This window comes from Cryptomeria japonica, chromosome 4, assembly GCF_030272615.1.
Source record: "Cryptomeria japonica chromosome 4, Sugi_1.0, whole genome shotgun sequence".
Lineage (NCBI taxonomy): Eukaryota > Viridiplantae > Streptophyta > Pinopsida > Cupressales > Cupressaceae > Cryptomeria > Cryptomeria japonica.
In genome coordinates, this window is record NC_081408.1 from 279257158 (window position 1) to 279279980 (window position 22823).

General features: G+C 36.2%; 1 pseudogene; it reads left to right on the forward strand.

Moving 5' to 3' along the window:
- Positions 1 to 907: 907 nt before the first annotated feature.
- LOC131875082 (acidic endochitinase-like) lies at positions 908 to 12268 on the forward strand (annotated as a pseudogene).
- The last annotated feature ends 10555 nt before the right edge of the window (positions 12269 to 22823 follow it).

The following is a 22823-nucleotide window of genomic DNA, read 5'->3' on the forward strand; positions in this document are numbered from 1 at the left end:
CCAATAGCCATTAGGAGCCAATCTAGTACATTTTTGTATGATGATTTTAAAGATATTCATTCACTCATTTAAATAATCGAGGAGACTAAATCATAGAATATATAAGGAATTTTGAACTGAAGACAAAAATTAAAAAAATTGTTAGAAATTTGTGGGCATAAGCCTATCGCTTAATATGTGTTAAATTCATATGACAATGCTATCATATTTTAAATAATTATTATTTTTAATAACACCATATATTTTCATGCATTTGAAAGATGAAGATTAAAAAAAAATGAAAAATGAAAAAAACAAAAACAAATGGAAAACAATTAAAATAAAGCTAAAAGAAAATAACGAAGATGAAGTAAAGAAAGGAAAGGGTCTCTTATAAAAACGAAGATTAAAAATGGATAAAAAAATATAATTAATACAAAGGTTGAATAAAAAATTAAGAAAATAAAATATTAAGGTATGCAAATAATTAAATATTAAAAAAAATAAAATGCAATAAGTGTAACATAAAGTATAAAATGTTGGAATGACTTAAATCACACACACTAAGCTTATACTTCTAGACTTAAAAGTGTTAAATGCTCAGAGTTGAGTGACATTTTTAGGCTTAATATGATGCTTAATGTATCTTGTCACTCTAAGAATACACTTCTAGACTTAATATGTTGCTTAATAAAATATTAGCATAATCCCAAAAGAAACGATCGCCGTGGGGTCACCGTCTCGAGTTACGTCGAATAGAAAGTTGTGCTCTAGCTATATTCCACGCGAGCGAGTCACGTTCAGTGGCAAGTATTAGCGTGTAAGGATATGTGTGCCGCACACGACACGGTGCGGAAATAGTATTCGTAGAGAGAGCTTTACCAGGAGCCCAATTCCACTAACAACATTTTATGTTTCATTCCCAGCCATGGAGAGAAGCGAAATTAAAACAGACTTAATTGCCTTTGTCCTTGCTCTACTATGGAGTCGGGCATCGGAGGGAAGCATAAGCGTATACTGGGGCCAAAATGGCAACGAAGCCACTCTTGCAGACACCTGCTCAAGCGGCAACTTTGGCTTTGTAATGCTCTCCTTTCTGACAATGTTTGGCGACGGGCAGACACCGATGATAAACCTGGCAGGCCACTGCGATCCCTCTTCTGGTTGATGCCAATCCCTCAGCGCCGATATTAAGTCTTGCCACTCGAGAGGCGTAAAAGTATTTCTCTCCTTGGGAGGTGTCTCTGGAAGCTATGCAGCCGTCACCGTCGACGACATGCGAAACGTGACCACCTATCTGTGGAACAACTATCTTGGAGGACAATCGGACTCAAGGCCTCTCGGAGACGCCATTCTGCACGGAATCGATTTCGATATCGAAGCCACGACGGACCTTTGGGACCATCTGGCCAAGGCCTTATCTGCTCTTAGCACACCCTCCAAGAAGGTGTATCTTAGCGCCGCTCCACAGTGCCCCTATCTCGATATTCACCTTGGAAAGGCCTTGCAGACGGGACCGTTCTACTATGTGTGGATTCAGTTCTATTACAATATTGATCTGAGTTATTTTGTCAATTCAGAAGACAATATCCAAAGCAGAAATTGTGGTATTGTAAACACATAACAAATCATATAAAATTTCATTTCATTGAAAATATGTAAGAATCATACAATTTTTGGCAAACTTTGTGAAAGAGAGTTGTGTGCCCTTGAATCTATCCCATTTGGGCAAACTCTATAAAAGAGAGTTGTATGCCCGAGCCTGTGCAATTTAAGCAATCTTGTGAAGGAGTGTATGCCTATAACTCTGTAACTCTATAACTCTATAACTCTCCAACTCCTTGCAATTGAATTCAAATTGGGCTTATTTATAAGCTTTCAAAGAAGTTGAACAACCACCACATTTATGTCCTCATCGGAAGTCGAAAAGACAATCTAGCATTGAAAGGTTATTACATTTATATGAGGATAAAAATTAATTAAAGATTAAAATATTTAATACTATGACTTATTTCTGATCATTACTCCCTTCTTGAAAGGCAATGGGCCCCATTGCTCGATCATCTTCCAAATAAAATTCTGCCATGTAACTTGAAAGTGCTAGTGAGACTCTCAAGAGAATAATAGCTTCTTCATGATCTGTTGTAGTAGCGGGAGCCTGGTCAGCTTGAGGCGTAGCAGCTACTGGTTCCTTGGTAGATGTTGTAGTAGCTTCCTCGTTTCCTTCTGTTGAAGACGAAGACAAGGAAGAGTTTGGCATAGTATGGGTAGCGGCTCATTGGTTGTAGATGCATCTGCAGCGATCGAAAATGGCTTTGATACCACTGATCTGAATTATTTTGTCAATTCGGAGGACAATACCCAAAGAAGAATTTGTGGTATTGTAAACATTTAACAAATCATATTAAATTTTATTTCATTGAAAATATGTAAGAGCCATACAATTTTTGACAAACTCTGTGAAAGAGAGTTGTGCGCCCTTGAATCTATCCCATTTGGGCAAACTCTCTAAAAGAGAGTTGTATGTCTGGAATCTATCCAATTTGGGCAAACTTTGTAAAAGAGAGTTGTATGTCTGAGCCTATACAATTTAGGCAATCTTGTGAAGGAGCGTATACCTATAACTCTGTAACTCTATAACTCTCCAACTCCTTGCAATTGGGTTCGAATTGGGCTTATTTATAAGCTTTCAAAGAAGTTGAACAACTACCACATTTATGTCCTCATCGGAAGTCAAAAAGGCAATCCAGTATTGAAAGGTTATTACATTTATATGAGGACAAAAATTGTTAGAGTATTTTCGTATTTATTTGATTAATTAAACAATATTTGTTTAATTATTTAAGTTCCTTTTATCTCTTTTACACTTAAGCCAACTTTAGGTGCATAATAATTAATTCTTTTATTAATTATTATTTATAAACCTAGGTTTTTCCTTTTAGGGTTTCTTGACCTATTAAAGGTTGAGTTCATTCTTTTCATTGTATGAAGAAGAAGGTTTTTTACATTACACATTTTTGTGAATATTGAGCTCTCTCTTTTTTAGCATATTTTCTGTGTATTTCTTTCTTCTGTGATTTGTTTCTTTGCTTCTCCATGTAATAGGTTTTTTAGCTTGCAGAGATCATTTGGGCTCCTATGGTGTTGTATCTTCTCAACTCCAACATGGTATCAAAGCTTCAGAACTGCAGCTATCTGTTCTTGTTTTGAGCTTTTTTGCATTGGAAGCACATCTGGGGTTTCAAGCAATTTTTTTGTGTGCTTAGGGTTAGGCCTTTTTTTTAGAACTTTGGGCATAAACGAACCTCACCATCATGCTCAAAAGATCCAAAAACCCCTATAGTCATATAAAATTTGACCTATTTTGGTTCCTGAGTCTCTTGGAGTATTTTTTTTCTCAGATCTAGGTCATATGACCTTGGCACGCAAATCAAGAAAATAATTTTATTATGCAGGTTTCATACCACCATCGGTCAGACAATCCGACCCCCACCGGCCCTGTCAGATCGGGCACGGCCGCCACCAACCCCACCTTCCTGGGCCCCATAGGCATCCTTCCGACCCCTGTCGGCGCGGCCCCCGTTGGCATCGGCCTCTGGCCCCCTGCCGACCTCTCTACAGCACTCGCCACCGCCATTGCACCATCAGTCGCCGCATCTCCCCAGCTCCTCGCCACCCGGCCCAGCGCTCGCACCGTCGCCAGGTCACCACGACCCGCCACTGTCGGAAACCGCTGCTCAACTCGACTGCCGCCCGGACACTGCTTCCCAGCCACTGGGGAGTGACTAGCCAGCCACCCAAGCACTGCTCCCTGGCCACCTCCATCCGAACAGCTACCAGACTACCCGTTCCTCTTGTTTTGGAGGGGGTTTAGTTTTTTGGTCATATCTTGGGCATACAGAGTCATTTTTTTGAAAACAAATACGCGTTGGAAAGTTGGTTTGGAGCCGGACCTCATCATGCTAGTAATTTTTTCTAATTTTTCTATTTGACTATGTTTTTTTTCAGTCAAATTGGGGTCTTGGTTTTGCACTCCGGGAGCCATAAAATGAGCATCCAACCTCTGTGTTTCAAAAAGTTTATATTTTTGGAAAACATGTGCTATGTACTTTCCAGCCATATGAGTTTTTTTCCAGATTCTGCTCTATGCATAGTTTATTCAATTTTTTACTTTTCAGCACTCTGGTGGATATCTTGGTTGTTTTACATCCTAGGATCTCTTCTCTAGGTAGGATGTCTCTATTTTTGTTCTTGTTTTTATTTCCAATCTTATTATCATTGTAGCTTGTATTTATGCAAACACACTAAGATAAAGTGTCATCATGCATTGTTTACTTGGGATCTTTCACATCTTGTGCCTTGTTGTACATGCACTATTTATAAAGTGTCATGAGGGGGTTGATGTTTGCCTTGTTTGTCATCTGCCTTTGTCCAGTGAGTGTTCCGTCCATGACATTCACCTCATGATGTGTGTTAAGTGAGTGTTCCTTCTATGACACCCTGTACTTTCTCAGCACCTTTGATGTTCTTGGTTCTTCATCGTGCAGTTCTTGTTGACTGTTCTCTTCAGTGTACTTGTCCCTCTCTCTCTTCAGCATTATGGGGAGGTTTTTCTTATTGGTTCTAATACTTTTGTGGTTCAATTGATCAGCTCTTCAGGATTTGGTTTCTCATGCCATCTGTATCTTAGATTTCAGTTGTTTGCTTTATTTGCCTTCTGATTCGAGTAGTGTCATTTGAGGGCACTCATATAGATTACAGTCTTCTCTACCTGGTCATATTCTATTTCAGTGCAGGTTCTCTAGATTAGCAGTTTCTCTTTGACAGTGTTTGTAGGTTCTTCATGCTTCAGTGTTGTTCTTTTCCATCTCTTTGTGGAGTAGAGTTTTTTCCCACGTGTTTTTCTCTATTTCTCCAGTTCATAGAGATTTCATTGTATTTGGGTACCTGATCATGCCTTGTTGTTGGGACCCATCTTTATTGCTTTCAGTAGCTGTTCTAGGTTTTAGCTTCTCTCTAAGTCTAGCTTAAGGGGGGGTGTTAGAGTATTCGGGTATTTACTTGATTAATTAACAATATTTGTTTAATTATTTAAGTTCCCTTTATCTCTTTTACACTTAAGCTAACTTTAGGTGCATAATAATTAATTCTTTTATTAATTATTATGTGTAAACCTAGGTTTTCCCTTTTAGGGTTTCTTGACCTATTAAAGGTTGAGTTCATTCTTTTCATTGTATGAAGAAGAAGGTTTTTTAAATTACACATTTTTGTGAATATTGAGCTCTCTATTTTTTAGCATATTTTCTGTGGATTTCTTTCTTCCGTGATTTACTTCCTTGCTTCTCCTTGTAACGGGTTTTTCAGCTTGCAGAGATCATTTGGGCTCATGTGGTGTTGTATTTCTCAACTCCAACAAAAATTAATTAAAGATTAAAATATTTAATACTCTAACTTATTTCTGATCAAACACCCAATGCGAGTATGCCAATGGGGATGGTACTAATCTTGTGAATACGTGGAGCTAGTGGACAAAGTCTATTACCACCATTCAAATAGAGGGCTTCTTCCTGGGCCTTCCCGCTTCAAGGGAAGCTGCTGGCAGTGGCTTCAATCCTATAGACACACTCATCAAGAAAGTGTTGCCACAAATCAGATCCTCCCCAAATTTCGGAGGAGTCATGTTGTGGTCCATGTACTACGATGGGCAAACTAGTTATAGCTCGGCTATAGTCGAAGCAGTGAGACAACTGAACAAAGTATATGTAGTGTTGTTAAAAATAATTATTATTTAAAATATGATAGCATTGTCATATGAATTTAACACATATTTAGCGATAGGCTCTTGCCCACAAATTTTACTAAATATTCATCTCACTTCACGTTGACAACCTAGCTTGCATTGGCCTTCCCCTAGTTCTGTATAGGGTTAATAACCGGTTTGAGGGTTAATACAACATTGACTAGTGTTTTGACTAGGTTCGAGGTGGTCTAGGTCCTTCCAACCTGATAACCTATTCAATTCTTATGAGTAATGGTGACATCGCTAAACAATCAGAATACATCTTTGCTCGTTGGGTTTGAGCCCTAGTCATCAGTCTTTAGTGATAATGTTCAGCCATGTCATTTGTGCAACATTTAGTTATACCTTGCAAGAGTGAGAAAAGAATGAAGTGGCCGCTAATAAGTCCTGCCTATACATAGGTGGAGACTAATATTTTCGTTTCCCTCACTTTTTTAATTAATTTTTGCTTAGAAAACCGTGTTAAAAATTTATAATATCGTTTACTATAGTTTGCTGTAATTTATTTATTAAATTTATGTTTTCTTTTTATTATTATTATCATTTTTTGATTGGTCAGTATAGTTTTTCCTCGAGTTTTTTTTTCTTTTTAAATATAAAGAAATGACCAATCAAATATGAGAAAAAAAAATATTAAGATGATTTTCTAATGTCTTTTGTGTAAAAATCCTCCAAGCTAATTAATTTAATCTATTTTCATCTATTTTTAGTGGAGTGCACATTAAATGTAAAGTATGACATAGCGAGAGAAATAAATGTTAAAACAACTATGAAAGATTAATATAGCTACAAAAAATTAGTTATAACTTGATGCTTAGTTAATGTATCTGATATCATTAAATGCACATTTTATACAAATTGTGGTGCTTCTTCAAATTATATTTGATTAATCTCAAAAGCCATCTTAGCGGAATCAGTTCAGTGATTTCAGGAGATTGTTCAACCAACAAATGTATTGTGAATATTGTTAGAGTTAGCAGGTATATCATTGCTTTCTGTTTAGCCTTAGAAAATTCAAATAAAAAATAGTTAGATAACAATAGAGAAATTTGGTTAGATAAAAAAGAATTTTTTTTTGTCATGTATTTGTCTATAATACTTGCCAAGTGCTAGTCTTAGCATGAAATAGCATGCACATAAGGGCTAATCCCCTTGAGAGATGATTGATGCCTAACTTTAGCAGACAAAAAGTACCTGTTGTTCTTAAGATGTACAAAAACTTGCACGACTAACAATTTTTAAATATCTGTTGTAATATTTAAATCTTGATCCTACACCACACACCTCAGGAAATAAAACAAATTAATTGAAAATATTTCCAATTCATATGCATATTTGGTTTGAGAATATGCACCAAGAATTGCCCCTCCATTGTAGCCTACTCCAATAATGGTTGTCTACAACCAAAAGGAAAGACTCCTCTAAGAACAACTTTACTCTTCTGGGTTTAAAATTGTGAAAAAAAAATTGTCATGCCTTCAAGAGAAAAAAGATAAAGAGGAAAAACTTTACCCAGGCAAGGGAAGGAAAAATATTACCCCATGGAACAAAAAGCGTTTACCAAATCCATGTCCATGAGAAATTTTTTAATGATACTTTACCCAAGCAAGGGAAGGAAAAATATTATCCCATGGAACGAAAAGTGTTTACCAAATCCATGTCCATGAGAAATGTTTTAATGATACTTTTTAAAACCCTATGGTAGACATAGTAAACCACTAAAACTAGGTAATATCTCAGACAAATTTACAAAACCAAATAGAAACAAAAATAAACTATTAAAATTTGGCCAAACTAATAAATCAAGATCATCAAAAAAGTACTCAGAATGCCTCGCCTCGATTCTACTTGACAGGCTTCAAATCTTTGTCTGTGTTTTATACCATTGTTTTTGTTTTCCCTCATTATCATCTTGCTAACTTTGATTTTAATTCTTTGTCCTCTTGATTTTTACTAGAAAATTTCTCTCTCAATATGCCATTGCTTCATAGTTTAGATTGGAGAGTCGGGCTAAAAGTTCCTATGAAGGGTCGGTGACACTTGTCAGTGGGTAACTCTTTTTTTCTTACACTTGTTGATGAAGTATTCTACAAATATTTTCTTTGTATTGTAAATAGACCTGCAGATAATTCTTAGGAAACGAGAAAAAAATCACAAGAAAATCTTAGCTTTTTTCTTTTTATTTATTTTTTAAATTATTCCCAAGCATTTATTTTAAATCTCATTTATATATTTCTTTTTCATCATCTGTTGAAACTACTATTTGAAAAATTATGATTTTATGGTTTATAATCATAATTTGTTTTTCACCATCTACTGAAACTACTATTTGAAAATATATCCATTACTTTATAGATTATAATCATAAAGACTATATTAACTTACTATTAATTTTTTTTTCGAAACAATACGAAAATTATTGCTTTATAATAGAATTCAATAAAAAAAAGTAATTAAAAATTCTGAATTAATAGTCTTTTGCAACTACTAATCTCTACAGTGGCGCTCCCTTTGGGCACCTAGACTAACCATTTTGTAGAGACCAACACCACCTACATAGGGCTAGACATGGAGAGCAAGGAGGGGTTCAAACGGGTCTAGCTGGAGAGTGGTTCGCTTTACATCGTCAAATGCATTAAGGGATGTACGGTGGCTAGTTAGACTATTTCAAACTTAATCAAGGATTGTCTTGAAATGATAGCTGACCTAGAGGATTTCAAGATCTCGCACATTTTTCAGGAAGGAAATGAACCAATGGATCATTTGGCCAACTTGGCGGTGGGTAACGTGGCAGTTAAATGGTGGAGATGAGAGGAAACTTTCTTGAAAACCCTGTGCGACTTGGCAAGAAATGATGCCAAGATCTTTGACCTTTCTAATGAAATTTATGATAAAATATTATGATGGGATGGGAGTCATTGGGGTGCTATTTCAAATTATTACCACTTTGAGAAGTGTTAGAACTTTCAGTTTTCCCTATTTCCAGTTTGTTTTCCTCATTTTTTTGGTATCTCTGATTTGCTTGAGGTATAGAATGAGAGGTGAGATGAATAGGTTTGAAACCACAACCTATGATAAGTGGCAGAAGAACAAGAAGGTTTGGGGATAAGTGTACCAAGATAGTGAACAAAAAGGGGGGTATAAGTGGCCACTTTTTTTTTTTTTTTTCTGAAAATAGGTAAACCTAAACTTCAAAGAGATATTTGAAGGTCATGCACTCAAAACTAGGAGTTTAGAAAAGAATAAGAATTGTAGTACTCTAAATCTAGTTTAAAAACTACTAATTTTTTTAAAAATTGGATAAGATTAAGAGGGTCAAACCTTTCACACACGAAAAAGTGTTCTTGATTTTTTCAGAAAAACATAACATAGTTGTTTTCATGCGCTGCACAAAATATATAGTTAGATTTTAAAGTATTTTTCAAAACCCTTTGGTAGGATGATAAGTAAGAGTGAGATCTAGAAGTTTTTTAGTTTTTTGTAATTTTTTGTTGAGTATTTTTTTTTATGATTTTTTGAAGTGACCTCATCCTGAAAATTTAGTACCTGTTCGTGCGTTGGGCATAACTTGCATCAAAATAATAAAAAATGCAAACTTTTTTTTATAAAAGTATATAGAATCTAATGTAGAACAATAATATTTAATTTATTTTGAATTTGGTCAAGTATATCAAATGTTATTAAAAAAATGGTAGACATATGTCTATGACGATTGTCAAGGCACTGATAAAGAAAATTAAAGTTTACTATGCTAATGTTGTCCAAAAATAGAAAAATTTATATGGTCAAAAAGCTGAGAAGATGTGTGAGATTATGGTGGTAAATATAGAGATACCCACTTGATCATTTGTAAACTTGATGATGACGAAGTCGAGAAATCATGTTGGAGGATGAAAAAACATGTAAAGGGACAAAAATGGGGGGGAAATGGTCTTGCAAGCCTTAGGGTCTTTTTCCAACCCTCTTACCAAGGCAAAACCCACACGGGTTTTGAAAAACAAAAAGTACTATTCGCAGTTCTATATAACTCGTAGAGGTTACGTAAAACTAAGAAAAAAAAATTGTGTTTCACAAAACCCGTATGGGTTATTAAGACATAATAATGTATGCTTGTAAACTTAGCATTTACTACACATATGTTAGACATACCTATATAATATGTATTTATGTATGTAGATATGCATATCTATAGTTATATATACATATAATTATATAGATATATGTATATATGTTTGTATACATGCATGTATCTCTTCTTTTCCTCTCTCTCTCGTCTTCCTTCCCCTATCACTGTCTTTGTCTATTCTAAGCCCTAATTATCCTCCTTGAGTTCTATCTCATCTCTCTCCCCCTCACACTTCTATCTTTTTTGATTCTCTCACCATTTTCTCCTTCTTGTTCTCTCTCTACCTCATGTCTCTCACCCTCTCCTCTTCCTACTCTCTCTCTCCCTATCCCATTCTCTCTCTCTCTCTCTCTCTCTCTCTCTCTCTCTCTCTCTCTCCCTCTACTTTCCCTAATCTCCCTCCCTCTCCCCCTCCATCCATCCCCCTCTCCTTATCCTACTCTCTCTCTCTCTCTCTCTCTCCTTATCCTATCCTCTCCCTCTCTTTCTATCCCCTATTCTCTCTCTCTCTCTCTCTCTCTCTCTCCTTATCCTATTCTCTCCCTCTCTTTCTATCCCCTATTCTCTCTCTCTCTCTCTCCCTCTCTCTCCCTCTCCTTATCCTATTCTCTCTCTCTCTCTCTCTCCCTCTCCATTTCCTAATCTCCCTCTCTCTCCCTCTCCTTATCCTATTCTCTCTCTCTCTCTCTCTCTCTCTCTCCTTATCCTATTCTCTCCCTCTCTTCCTATCCCCTATTCTCTCTCTCTCTCTCTCTCTATCTCTCTCTCTCTCTCTCTCTCTCTCTCTCTCTCTCTCTCTCTCTCTCTCTCTCTCTCCCCCTCCCCTTTTCCCAATCTCCCTCTCTCTCCCTCTCCCTATCCCCCTCTCCTTTTCCTAGTATCCCTCTCTCTCCCTCTCCATCCATCTCTCTCTCTCTCTCTCTCTCTCTCTCTCTCTCTCTCTCTCTCTCTCTCTCTCTCTCTCTCTCTCTTTTCCCAATCTCCCTCTTTCTCTACCTATCTCTCCCTCTCCCTATCCCCCTCTCCTTTTCCTAGTATCCCCCTCTCTCTCTCCATCCATCCATCCATTCCCCCCCTCTCTTTCTCTCTCTCCTTCCTAATCTCCCTCTCACTCCCTCTCCCCTTTTCCTTTTCCCAATCTCCCCTTCTCTCCCTCGCCCTCTCCCGCTCTCCTTTTCCTAATCTCCCTCTCTCTCCCTCTCTCCCTCTCTCCCTCTCCTCTTCCCAATCTCCCTATCCCTCCCTCTCTCCCTCTCTCCCTCTCCTTTTCCTAATCTCCCTCTCCCCCCCAATTCCCTCTCTCCCTCTCCTTTTCACATTCTCCCTATCCCTCCCTCTCCCCCTCTCCTTTTCCTAGTTCTACATAACCCATACAGGTTATATATAACTAAGGACAAAACTTCTAGTTCTACATAACTTGTACGGGTTATGAGAAATTGTGAAAGTTCACATTAAAGGTTTCCATAACTCGTATGGGTTATGGGAAAATCTTAATATATTTTAGTCCCAACAGCCTAAAAACCAGCATTGCAAGTTGTTTGAAGTTCCCACTACTTTTGCACATGATTTTCTAGGACAGTAACAGCCAGGTTTTTATTTTTTTTTGTCAGTTTTGCTTTGAAATGATTGATTTGTCTTGTATATTGGATTTTTCCAAAAGTTATTTTATCATTGTTACTTTAGATTATAACAAAATGATGATCATTTGTTGTTTTTTTGCTTTGATCATGATTGATTTGTCTTGTATATTAGTTTGTTTTTTAGTTATTTTATTATTATTACTTTAGATTATAACAAAATCATGATCGTTTGTTGGTTTTTGCTATTTGATTTTGATGTGATCAATACACATAATGCATCTAATGAAAATGAAGAGCATGCACCAATCTTAACACCTCTTAGAATAATTCATTTTTTAAATTGTTTTTGGTTAGGCTTGGTGTTAGGCATAGCACATTTTTGAATTTTTAGAACCTGCACGGGTTATGAAATTTTTTTCTATTTTTGGCATGTGGCCACTTTTCTGTTCACCATCTTAGTGCAGTTACCCTTGGGAGGAAATTTTTGACAGTGGGATGGTCCCTTTTTTGGAGAGATTGCATGGTCATTCTGCCATTTGTACGGAAAGCTTTGTTAAAGGTTGGAATAAGGGTGTGGTGACTACCTTTGGTGCAGAGTTTCAAGTCAATGAAAATTTGGTTGCCACTGTTATTGGTCTGGATATGAAAGGCATAAAATTTTATAGAGACAAGAATTCGGGTGAGGAGGCTATTTCTACCTTTTATGATAAGGAGAAGGAAAGACTGAGGGTTACGAAAATGGTGGACGATGGCTATAACAAGAAAGAGTTGATTTCCCTCTAGGTTGATATGGCAGAATTCATCATGAGGTACATCACCCTGGATGGTAGATATGCTAGTATTTTCTCTCATCATTTTACTATCTTAAACTATGTTAGGCATGGTAGATTGATCTCCATCCCCTTTTATTTGGTTTCGTCCTTGGAGAATAGTTTAGTTAAACATTCTGAAAACCAGGATAACCTTGTTATTCATGAAGGGCTTATTTTGTTTATTATGGAATGAGAATGATAGTGGTATGTCCATGGATTGGCGTGATATCAAGAATATGGACGACCTTGAGGATGGACCAAAGAAAGAAGGGGAGTTGATGGTGACCCCGAGAACTAACAATAGTAGGAAAATTAGTCCTCTAAGGTGGGCGACTAGTAAGTTCAAATCTAGCAACAGGAAAATGCAAGACCTGGTGCTACCCACCAAAAATAAATCGACACTTACCAAATCTAGTGGGTCCAAAGTCATGTACCACAAGATTAGGTTAGATGTCCTTATCAAGGTGGGTGATGAGAAATAGGGGCTTGTGATTAAGGAAAATAAGGTGAAATAAAGGAGGAGAGGGTGATGGGAAATATGCTATTGGAGGCTACCAAAAGTTAGGAGAACTATTGGAAGTGGGTGGAGAAGGAAATCAGATCCCTAAAAGATGGGATTAAAGGAATTGTTGACACTTTCACGGAATCCCCTGGGCCTAATAAATCTAAGAAGATCATGAGTATGATCTAGAAAATTTCTCAGGATGTGGAAACTATGAAGGTTGACCAAAAGCACAGAATTGAGAAGCTCGAAGAGGATGTGAGTGAGATCAACGAAAACCTAAACAATCTGGTGGTTATCAATAGGCAGGTGATGAACAATAGTGTTGATGGTTTGGAGAAGATTAATTCCATGATGACTGATTATAGAACCAGGACCATCACCAGTGACCCTCCCATGGGAGAAAAGCAGAAAAAGATTGCTTCATAGGGTGGACAAAATGTTGTTGGTGGGAAGATTAGTTTGCATCTGTGTACTAGAACCAAGAGCCAGAGCCAGGACGAGGGAACCTCTAGATTCATCATGGAGGACTTGGAGAAAATTAATAGGAGTATTATTCAGAAAAATACTGAATTGATGCACTCTCTTAACAGAGTATGTGGTCCTATTTTTTGGTTCAGTTTTTTTGTTTGTTTTTTGGTTGTCGGTCTATGTGGGGTTTGTCTTCTGTTCTGCTTATTTTTTCAGTCTAGTTGGCTGCTGGCCTTGGTTTGTAATACTTTGGGTTTTAGGGCCCTCTAAAACTTATTTATCTTTATCAAAAACTACTAGTATACTTACACCTTAAAAGACACACCCAAATTATCTTCAGCCTATGTTGTTAGTATTCAAACACAAAAGTCTTTTCTTTATTATAATGGAGTCATTCATGGAAATTGAATAAATTTTATTGCCATTGATCAATTCTTCATAGGTATATGATGAAATGTACTTTTGAAAATTGTTAATTTTTTTGAATGATTAAATATAGTTTTACTAGGGAGGATTATTTTTCAGGTTCATTATTGAAAGTATATATTTCAAAAGTGAATGAATTTTTTTTATTATATTAGTTTGATGATGAGGGACATCTCTACATGCATAGAATTTTGAATATTTTAAAAAGTGGAGTAAAAGGAGGAAATGAATTCTCTAATATTATACGGAAATCATTTTTTTTTTTGTTTTATGTATTTTGTAGTATTATTAAAGTAAAATGCATTACATATTTTGTTAATTTGTCTATTTTATTAAACATAAATAAACTAATTAATTAATATTTTTCAGTTATTAACATTCCTATGACATGTCCATTTCAAATTGTGATACCAAATATTTCTATGACTAAACAATTTATTCTAACTTAGAAGTGTTAGATTTATAACCTTCCAAATCATGGCAATAACAACTATTCTATGCTAGAAAGTTACATTATTACACTAAATAAGTTAACCTTCTACATCATGAAATATCTCTAGATCTTAATATATTTCTTGAAACCAATATCGTGGTCCCACATATGTATCACATTAATAGAATTCGAGGCTCTACAATTTGCAACCACAATAATAGAAAGATTCCATCCTTGCAATCAATATGAGATCTTTGACCACTTTTGATACCTAATAATATGATGACAAATGCATCCCATGAAGATGTTAATACTGTGTAAACAACAGTATACAAAAAACCATATAGAAACCAATGCATATTGACATTACATATGTATATGATGATTAGCTCATATTAGGAAATGGAGGTAACCATAGTACATGTGTCTTCTTATTATATAATTCACTAACACAGGAAGCCATTTTATGATAAGGTGATGAAAGGGAAAAGAAAAAATACTACATTGTGGGTCCATCATTTTATTGATTCATTGCTAGTTGTAGCAATAACACAATAATTCCATGTTACTTGTCATCACTTATAATAGCATCTATTACACAATACTGACTAAAAGCATACAGTAAGTAGAATACAACATTGTCAACATGTTCATTTTCATCCACATACATCTACATTGAATGAATTGCATTATAATAACCATAATCTATAATTTGTAGGTAGTAGATCATGTAAAGAAGAGTAGTAGATACATGCAACATCACCCAACACTATTGTCTATGCTTACAGTTGCTTGTCATGCTCTGATCAAATTGTTAGTTAAAATATCAGATTCTTAAATACTAGTGTTTAAAATATTAGTCCATACCTGCCTCCTTCTTCTAGATGCAAACCACATATAGTTTTGACTTTTTATGCTCACTAAGAAAGACAGACAAATACTCGATTTCAAATGCTCCTAATGCCAATATATGTATAGTGATTTATCAATTATCAGGTGTTGAAATAATGAAATGTACAACATTTAGTGATTTATAGTAGTTTATGGTTGATCTATTGAGATGGTAGTATAGAAATATGGCAAAAAGTTATCACAATGATAGTTCAAAAGAAAACAATCAAATTTCTATTTTTCTATTTCAGTTTTTATTCCTAGTTGAGATGGTAATTGTTCCCTGATTTTTTTCCACTCCATTTAATCTTAAATTTCTACTTTTTGTACATTGTATAATTGTTCTTCATAGAACTAATTCAATCTTTTTATTTTTGAATCACTTTAGTAGTCATCTCCTTCACATTTTTAATATGCTCACTCCCCTCATCATCACCATTCCTTTAATGGTTTTTAATATTTTATAGTTGAGAATCACAAACTAACTTTGTAATTCATATTTTACTTAGCAAAATTCAAGTTGTGTCCCATTCAGTAACCAGATAATTGTCTTCGCCCTCTCAATCATCGTCTTAAAGTAGTGCTATAGGTCACTTCAAGTTAACTTCACAATTGTATTTAATCATTGTCGAGAGTTCAATAAATATAAGATTTTTGTACTCACACATGTCTTTTAGCAAAAATAATGCATACATACATAATGTAAAATCTAGAAAACCATGAAATATAACATAAAAATATTTATCATAGTACTGAGAAAAACAACATATGATCTAAAACAATAATATAAGTAGGGCACTATGAAAGTGATTTGACTTTGATAGGGAAAAATCTGGCCAAGAGGGTTTTTACAGGCTCCCACAACTAGTAAACCATTTAGAGTCTTAGTGATAAAACTGTGAACCCAACACCATCTGCAAAGACCACCATGAGGGTTGAGACCAACTCCCTCAAATAGAAGCATGAATTGCAACAACCAACATGCTCTTCCACACCTACTCTCCACCTCAATAGGAGAGATGTCCACCTCAATAGTACAAGAAGAGACACAGGTCGACAAGAAAGTGGGTTTTACAAGGCTCCCACAACATGCTGAGGCCCAAAAAATAACATTTTGTCTTGAAAGTGCAATTTGGCCAAGAGGGTTTTTACAACCATTTTGGGAAACAGGGGAAAAACCGTAAACATAGAACTGTCTGCAAAAAAAAACCATGAGGGTTTTGACCAACTCCCTCAACCAATAACACAAACAACAGCTACCAAGAAACTCTCCTACACCTACTCTCCACCTCAATAGGACAAGAAATAGAGCAGCGTAATTTCCCAGACAACTCAAACACAACCCAACACCCATGATGCCACTCCACATACATAGGAGAGAAAAACACCTCATACAGAGATCCATGAGAACTGATAGGAAGAACATAAAAAACCATTGCCAAAGAATACACTAGGAGAGAATAGCTCGGGTCCACTCAAAAAAACCAATGAACATCTGCAACTGGCCATCCAAAATAGCCAAACAACCCACAAGAGTGGAAGCCCCACAAAACTTGAGCTAAGCGAAACCCGTAGTAGACCAATCACAAAAACATAAAACCCCAACCCCAAAAGGCTGGGGTTTCCATATCCAAAGGTACAACGCATTTATCTCACACCTAGAGCCAAGAGCACCCACCAACATAGTTGCACCTTCTTGTAACCAAACATAGCCCTGCCTCCAACACCCAAAAAGAGCTTGCAGTCCCCAATCCTTGCCAAGGAGATCAGGGGAAAACAAGAGGAAAAGATCACCTCTTTCCCCATTGTAGACAACCCAGATCCTTAGAAAACTGCAACCAAACGCAAAACCAACGCACAGGACTAAACAACAATCATAGGCTGAAAGGAAAATACCTTCTCCTAGCCCATCTGCATCATCATCCTCATCCTCTTCACTCGATTCTTCACCCAGAGAAACCCTAGCTTGTCTGTTCCCAGTAGCTCGCTCATTCTTGCCCATCATTTTTTGGACATAATGTTTAAATGTTGCAGAGATTGTCTCATTTTGTATTTTCAGAGTTCATATGAATTAATATATTAAGGATATTTTAGTTCATCCTGGTATTTTTCGTATCAGTGTGTAATCATGTTTATGGGTTTTCTTCAAGGAAGGAATTAAATTTTGTTCACATATTACAATAAATTTTGGGAATGCATAAAGGATTAATAAGAAAATTGATACAACAGGCAACTGGATTTATATTAATGTTAGGCATTAATACTCTGAAAACTTCCTAATTAGAGTTGTTTTACAATGTGGGTTTGTTCTTTCAATTTGTGGGTATGACTTTGTTCCCTTGGATATGCATTGGACTATATATATGGCTTTAGAATTAGTTTCAAAAGAATCTCTTGAGAATTATTTCTCTCTTCTTTCTTTCCTTCTTCATGAAATGTTTGAGGGGTAATTTCAATATGCACACTCGATATCCCCTTGTACCCTATGAGTAGCACATGATTTTGTTTTCTTAGTCAATTTTGAAGCCAATGGGATTTAGGGATAAATGCAAATTGGGTCATATGGTCCTTATATGAATGAGAAATATCTACCATCCATAAGCTTGCATGTTATAGTAGTGTCCTAAATACATTGAGTATGCAAATTCAAAAGAAATACCCTCCCGAAGTTGGTAGAGCTCAAAGTGAAGAAGGCTTTGTGTAACCTTGTTATGTTGTGTTTTCTTGTCTTTAGCCTATTGATAGTGCCAATTGAATATTGTGGGTTCAATTCCCTAGCCTAGAGCCTTATAATTTCCTTAGGGTTGGAGGTAGCAAGAAAAATCCTCAATACCACCTTCTAATGAAGGGTTCAAAAGTATATTCATTCAAAGGTTGTACTCAATATTTTTTGGGGTAGATATAATTTTCTGGGTTTCCCAAGTTTATAATCCATTATTGTGGGATCACCCATACCCATGTTGATTCCCATTGAGTTTATAGTCAACTTTGAGGGATATTTCAATATGATCATATACAATACATCATGGTGAAATTTATGCTATGCTTAGCTCATATATCTATCCTCGTTTACTTTCATATTTACAAATTTATATGCATTCAACCATCTCTATCCCTTATTTGCACTTCATCTCATGCATGTACCTCGTTATTAGCCCATATTTTAAGGAGTCTTATCCCAACCTCAAGATTATACATTCCTTCATCTCACCCAAAATAAAAACAAAAACAAATAAATATAAATTACTAACTATTGTCCCTTTCCAATAGTCATTAGGAACCAACTTAATGCATTTTTGTGTGGTTATTTGCAATGTCTTTATATTTAGAGATATTAATGGATGCATTAATATCTAAGACCGGTTGGTTGAGCGGTTGAAAGACGTGTACAACCTATGCAGGTTCAAACCTTGTCTCAACTAAGTAGAGCCGATTTAGCCAGTCGTGCTCAGGTGGGGTCTATGGATTATTGCGCAACCCAAAGGATTAGTCTTGCCTTGCAAGAATCACCGAGACACCTTTGAAATTTAAAAAAAAAAAGTTTAAATGAAGATTAAAGGAATAATAAAAAATATAATTAATTGATTGTAAGGTATTAAATGAAATCAGGTCTCTTAGGAGTGAACTCAATGAAATTTTGGCTAGAGAAGAGGTCTATTGGAGACAAAAATCTCGAGAGTTATGGCTAGCTAATGGGGATAAGAATACAAAATTTTTTCATGCAAGCACTAAAATGAAAAGGGTCAGGAGTAGGATTTCTTGTATCCAGGATAGTCAGCAGAATATTCTCTCAGATGATGGGGATATTTCTAGGGAAGCAGTTAAGTTTTTTAAGAATCTTCTTTCAACTGAAAATATTGATGTTTCGAACAATATTCCATCTTTCATTCCCTCTCTTGTCTCTCCTGAGGATAATGGAATGTTAATGTCTCCTATTTCTTTAGATGAAGTTAAGAGGGTGGTTTTTGCTATGAATCCAGATAAGGCTCCTGGACATGATGGTTTTACTCCTTTGTTTTTCTAGAAATGCTGGGTTTTTGTGGGATAGGATGTTCTTTTGGCTTTAGAGGAAGCTAGGAGAAATAGGTCTATTCTTAAAGAATGAAACACTACCCTAATAGTCATTTTACCTAAGAAGGAGGACACTAAAACCTTTGCAGATTATCATCCTATAGCTTTATGTAACACTATTTATAAGATGTTTTCCAAGGTGATTGCTATAAGGCTGGCTATTCTTTTACCAAAAAATATCTCCCTGGAACAAGGAGGTTTTGTTCTGCATAGGGAAACTCCTAAAGGGGCTATTGTTTCTCATGAGGTCTTACATTCGATCTCTGCCAAGAAATATCCTACCATGATCGTTAAGTTAGATATGATGAAAGCCTACGATAGGGTCGAATGGAAGGCATTAAAAATAGTTCTGGTTAGGTTGGGTTTTTCCTTGGCTTGGATAAAATGGATTATGGCTTGTATCTCTTAGGCAAGGTTCTCGGTTCTCATTAATGGGTCACCTTGTGGTTTCTTCCATTCTTCTAGGGGTTTAAGGCAAGGGGACCCACTCTCAGCTTTTTTATTTATCTTATTAGTTGAATCTCTAAGTCGGGCAATTGGCTCAGCCCAGGAGAATGGTTTATGGAAGGGTATCAAAATTCATAATTTTGATTAGAGGATTTCCCATTGTCTTTTTGTTGATGACACCCTCTTATTTGGTGGTGCATCTTTGAAGGAGGCTCGAGTTACAAATCAAGTGATCAGGAATTATGTAGCCTTCTCAGGCCAGATGGTTAATAAGGAGAAATCTAAGATCTTTTTCTTAAATACCCACTCTCTGCTTTAGGATAAGCTTCAAAGGTTTTGGGGTTTCCAATAGAGGGTTCTACCTTATACCTATTTAAGAGATCCCTTCTTTGCTAATAAGGTTAGGGTTATTTTTTGGGATAAAGTTGTTTCAGGGGTGTCGAAGAAAATTTTGGCATGGAATCATAAATGGCTTACCATGGCTGGGAAAATTGTGCTAATTAAGTCTGTTTTGAATGCGGTGCCAATTTACTTAATGTCAATTCTAAAATCTCCTAAGGTTGTTATTGTTAGTTTAAAGGATACTCTGAGGTCCTTTCTTTGGAATAATAATAGGGATGGGAAGTCTAGGATCCCTTTGTTAGCTTAGGACAAGGTTTGTCCTCCTAAAGAACTAGGAGGGGCTGGCATTCGTAGTTTGGAGAGTCAAAATTTGGCTCTTGGGGACAAATTAGTATGGAAACTATATGAAACTCCGCTTTCCCTTTGGGCTAGAATCACGTTTGCTAAGTATCTGTCTAATGGATCTAGGGAGTCTATTTTCAGGGCCATAACTTTGCCTAAGGGGTCAGCTATTCGGAACTTCATGGGTAAATGTAGAGATGTCCTGCTACTGTATCTTTCTTGGGTCGTACACAATGGTTCAAAAGTTAGATTTTGGGATGATGCTTAGAATGGTTATTGTCCTATGGACTCTATTAGGGATTGGTCTCCCTTGAAAGCAATACTCCTTGATAAATGGGGGGTTTTCTATCAGACTACTTTAATGTAATTCAATGTGGAAATTTGGTGCTGGCTAAATGGAAATCAATTGAGTTCCTTCTTGTTAGCCCTTGCTTGAAGGCAGATTTTTCTTCGATCCTTAGAGATAGAACCATCATCTTGTCTAAGAAGGATGATGAGCTCATTTGGAATAAGAATTCTTCTGGAAAATACACAGTGAAAGATGGTTACAATTCTCTTATGCCGGCTATGGTCCTCCCCTCTTGGCCTTATAAATTATTCTGACATCCTGCATGTCTACCAAAGGCTGGAGCTTTTGCTTGGCTTGCAGTTCAACATAGGGTTCTCACCGGCATGAGACTGGATAGAATGGGCTTATCAGTTGTTTTCCCTTGTGTGTTGTGTAAACAGAAATTGGAATCATCTTCTCACCTTTTCCTCCATTGTGATTTTGCTTCAAGATGTTGGAATTGGTTTTTTGAGAAGCTAGGCTTGTCTTTTACCACTAGTGGGGATCTTATCTCTCACTTTAGAGCTTAGCCTCTTTTTTTTTCCTCTTCCTTTTATGCCTATCTTTGGATCATAGCCCCTTCGATTATTATTTGGAACATTTGGTTAGAGAGAAATAATAGGATATTTAAAAAGACATCCTCTTCGCTCTCTGATATCTTAGTCAAGATAGAGGCCTCTATCTTCGAGGTGGCCTTGTCTTACATTCATAAAAATTTAGATAATCTGACATCTTTTTCCCATTGGGATGGCATGATCACTAGGACTTGGAAATTTTTGGCTTCTATCCCTTCTCATGGGTCTGTTGCAAAGAATTTGGTTCTTAAATCAAAGAGGATCGTGGCAAAATGGGCTCCCCCTCCTCTAGGTCATTTCAAACATCATTTTGATGGTGCTTCTAGGTGGAATCCAGGTCTGGTTGGTGCTGGTATGGCCATTTTTTTATCATAATGTTGTCCTAATTGTTGCTCAATGTCATGCCCTTGGGTCTCCATCAAACAATTTCATTGAATGTCAAGCTTTGTCACTTGGGGTTGACTTGGCTATCTCTCTTGGGATCAAACACCTTTCTATTTAGGGGGATTCAATGGTAGTTATTCAAAGTGTGTTGAACTGTAGAAGTAATTGTTGGCATTTGAAGTACTTAATTGATCATATTCTGGAGAAGTTATCCTTTTTTGATACTTATGTATTATCTCATTGCTTTCGTGAGTTAAACAAAGTGGTAGATTTCCTGGCTAATTTGGCTATTGACTCAGTTGCTATTCATAAGAATATAGTAGTGGGTGACATTCCTCAAGAACTCCTCCTCGGGTATATGCCTCACCCCTCAGATTAAGTTATCTATTTTGAGGTATTACTCCATTCTTGTTGGAATATATGTATTATCCTCTTCTCAGTTCAATATGCATCTAGTCATCATGTGGCAATAGGAGGAGTTTTATTCCTATCTGCATATGGAGTTCTTCACACTTCTGCAATCGGGTTTGATGTTAATACATATATTTCTAGATGTTTGGAGGGATTATTTGTTTCTAAAGTTGCACTACATGTCAAAATATTTGGTTCTTTTACTCCATTTCTTACTGAAGTATTCATATTTTCTTCTTCTCAATACAGTTTGTATCATTGCTTCATGTGTTGATAGAAGGCCTTATATCTATTTGCATTTGGAGTAGTTATACATATTTGTATTCGAGTTAGATGGCAATGTGTGTACTACTTAAGAATTGGAGATTTAGGCTTGGTTGTCATTATTTATCAGCTTGTTTTTTAATATGGTGTACTCTTTTTCTGTTTGGTATACATATGGGGGCAAGAAAAATTTATTTCCTTTATGAGGTTTAAGTTGTTTTTCTTGCTCACTTATGAATATCGTCACATTTGGTGCACATTGTGTTAAAGCTGCAGTTTGGGATCTTCATCTTGGCCACTTCGACTTAAATGGTTTATTTGGTAATGTATGGGAATTTGCTCTAAAAAGTTCTATCTAAGTTTGGAGAGAGATTTCCTTTGATATTACTTTTCGATTATTATGTGTTTTCATGTCTTGTCAATATTATCCTCATTTATTTCGGGTTATGGCTGTGGCATGTGTCATTTGTGTAATCATTATCCTTTAGGCCTACATTCTTTTTTGCATGCTTCATCTCCTCCAACCACCAGTACGTTTGTAAGGTTTTATTATCTGATGATTAATATCTACTTGCTGGCCGCCTTGTGCTTGTCTGGGTCTCTCAGTTTGGAGTATGGTTAGTTTTTATTTTTGCGTGT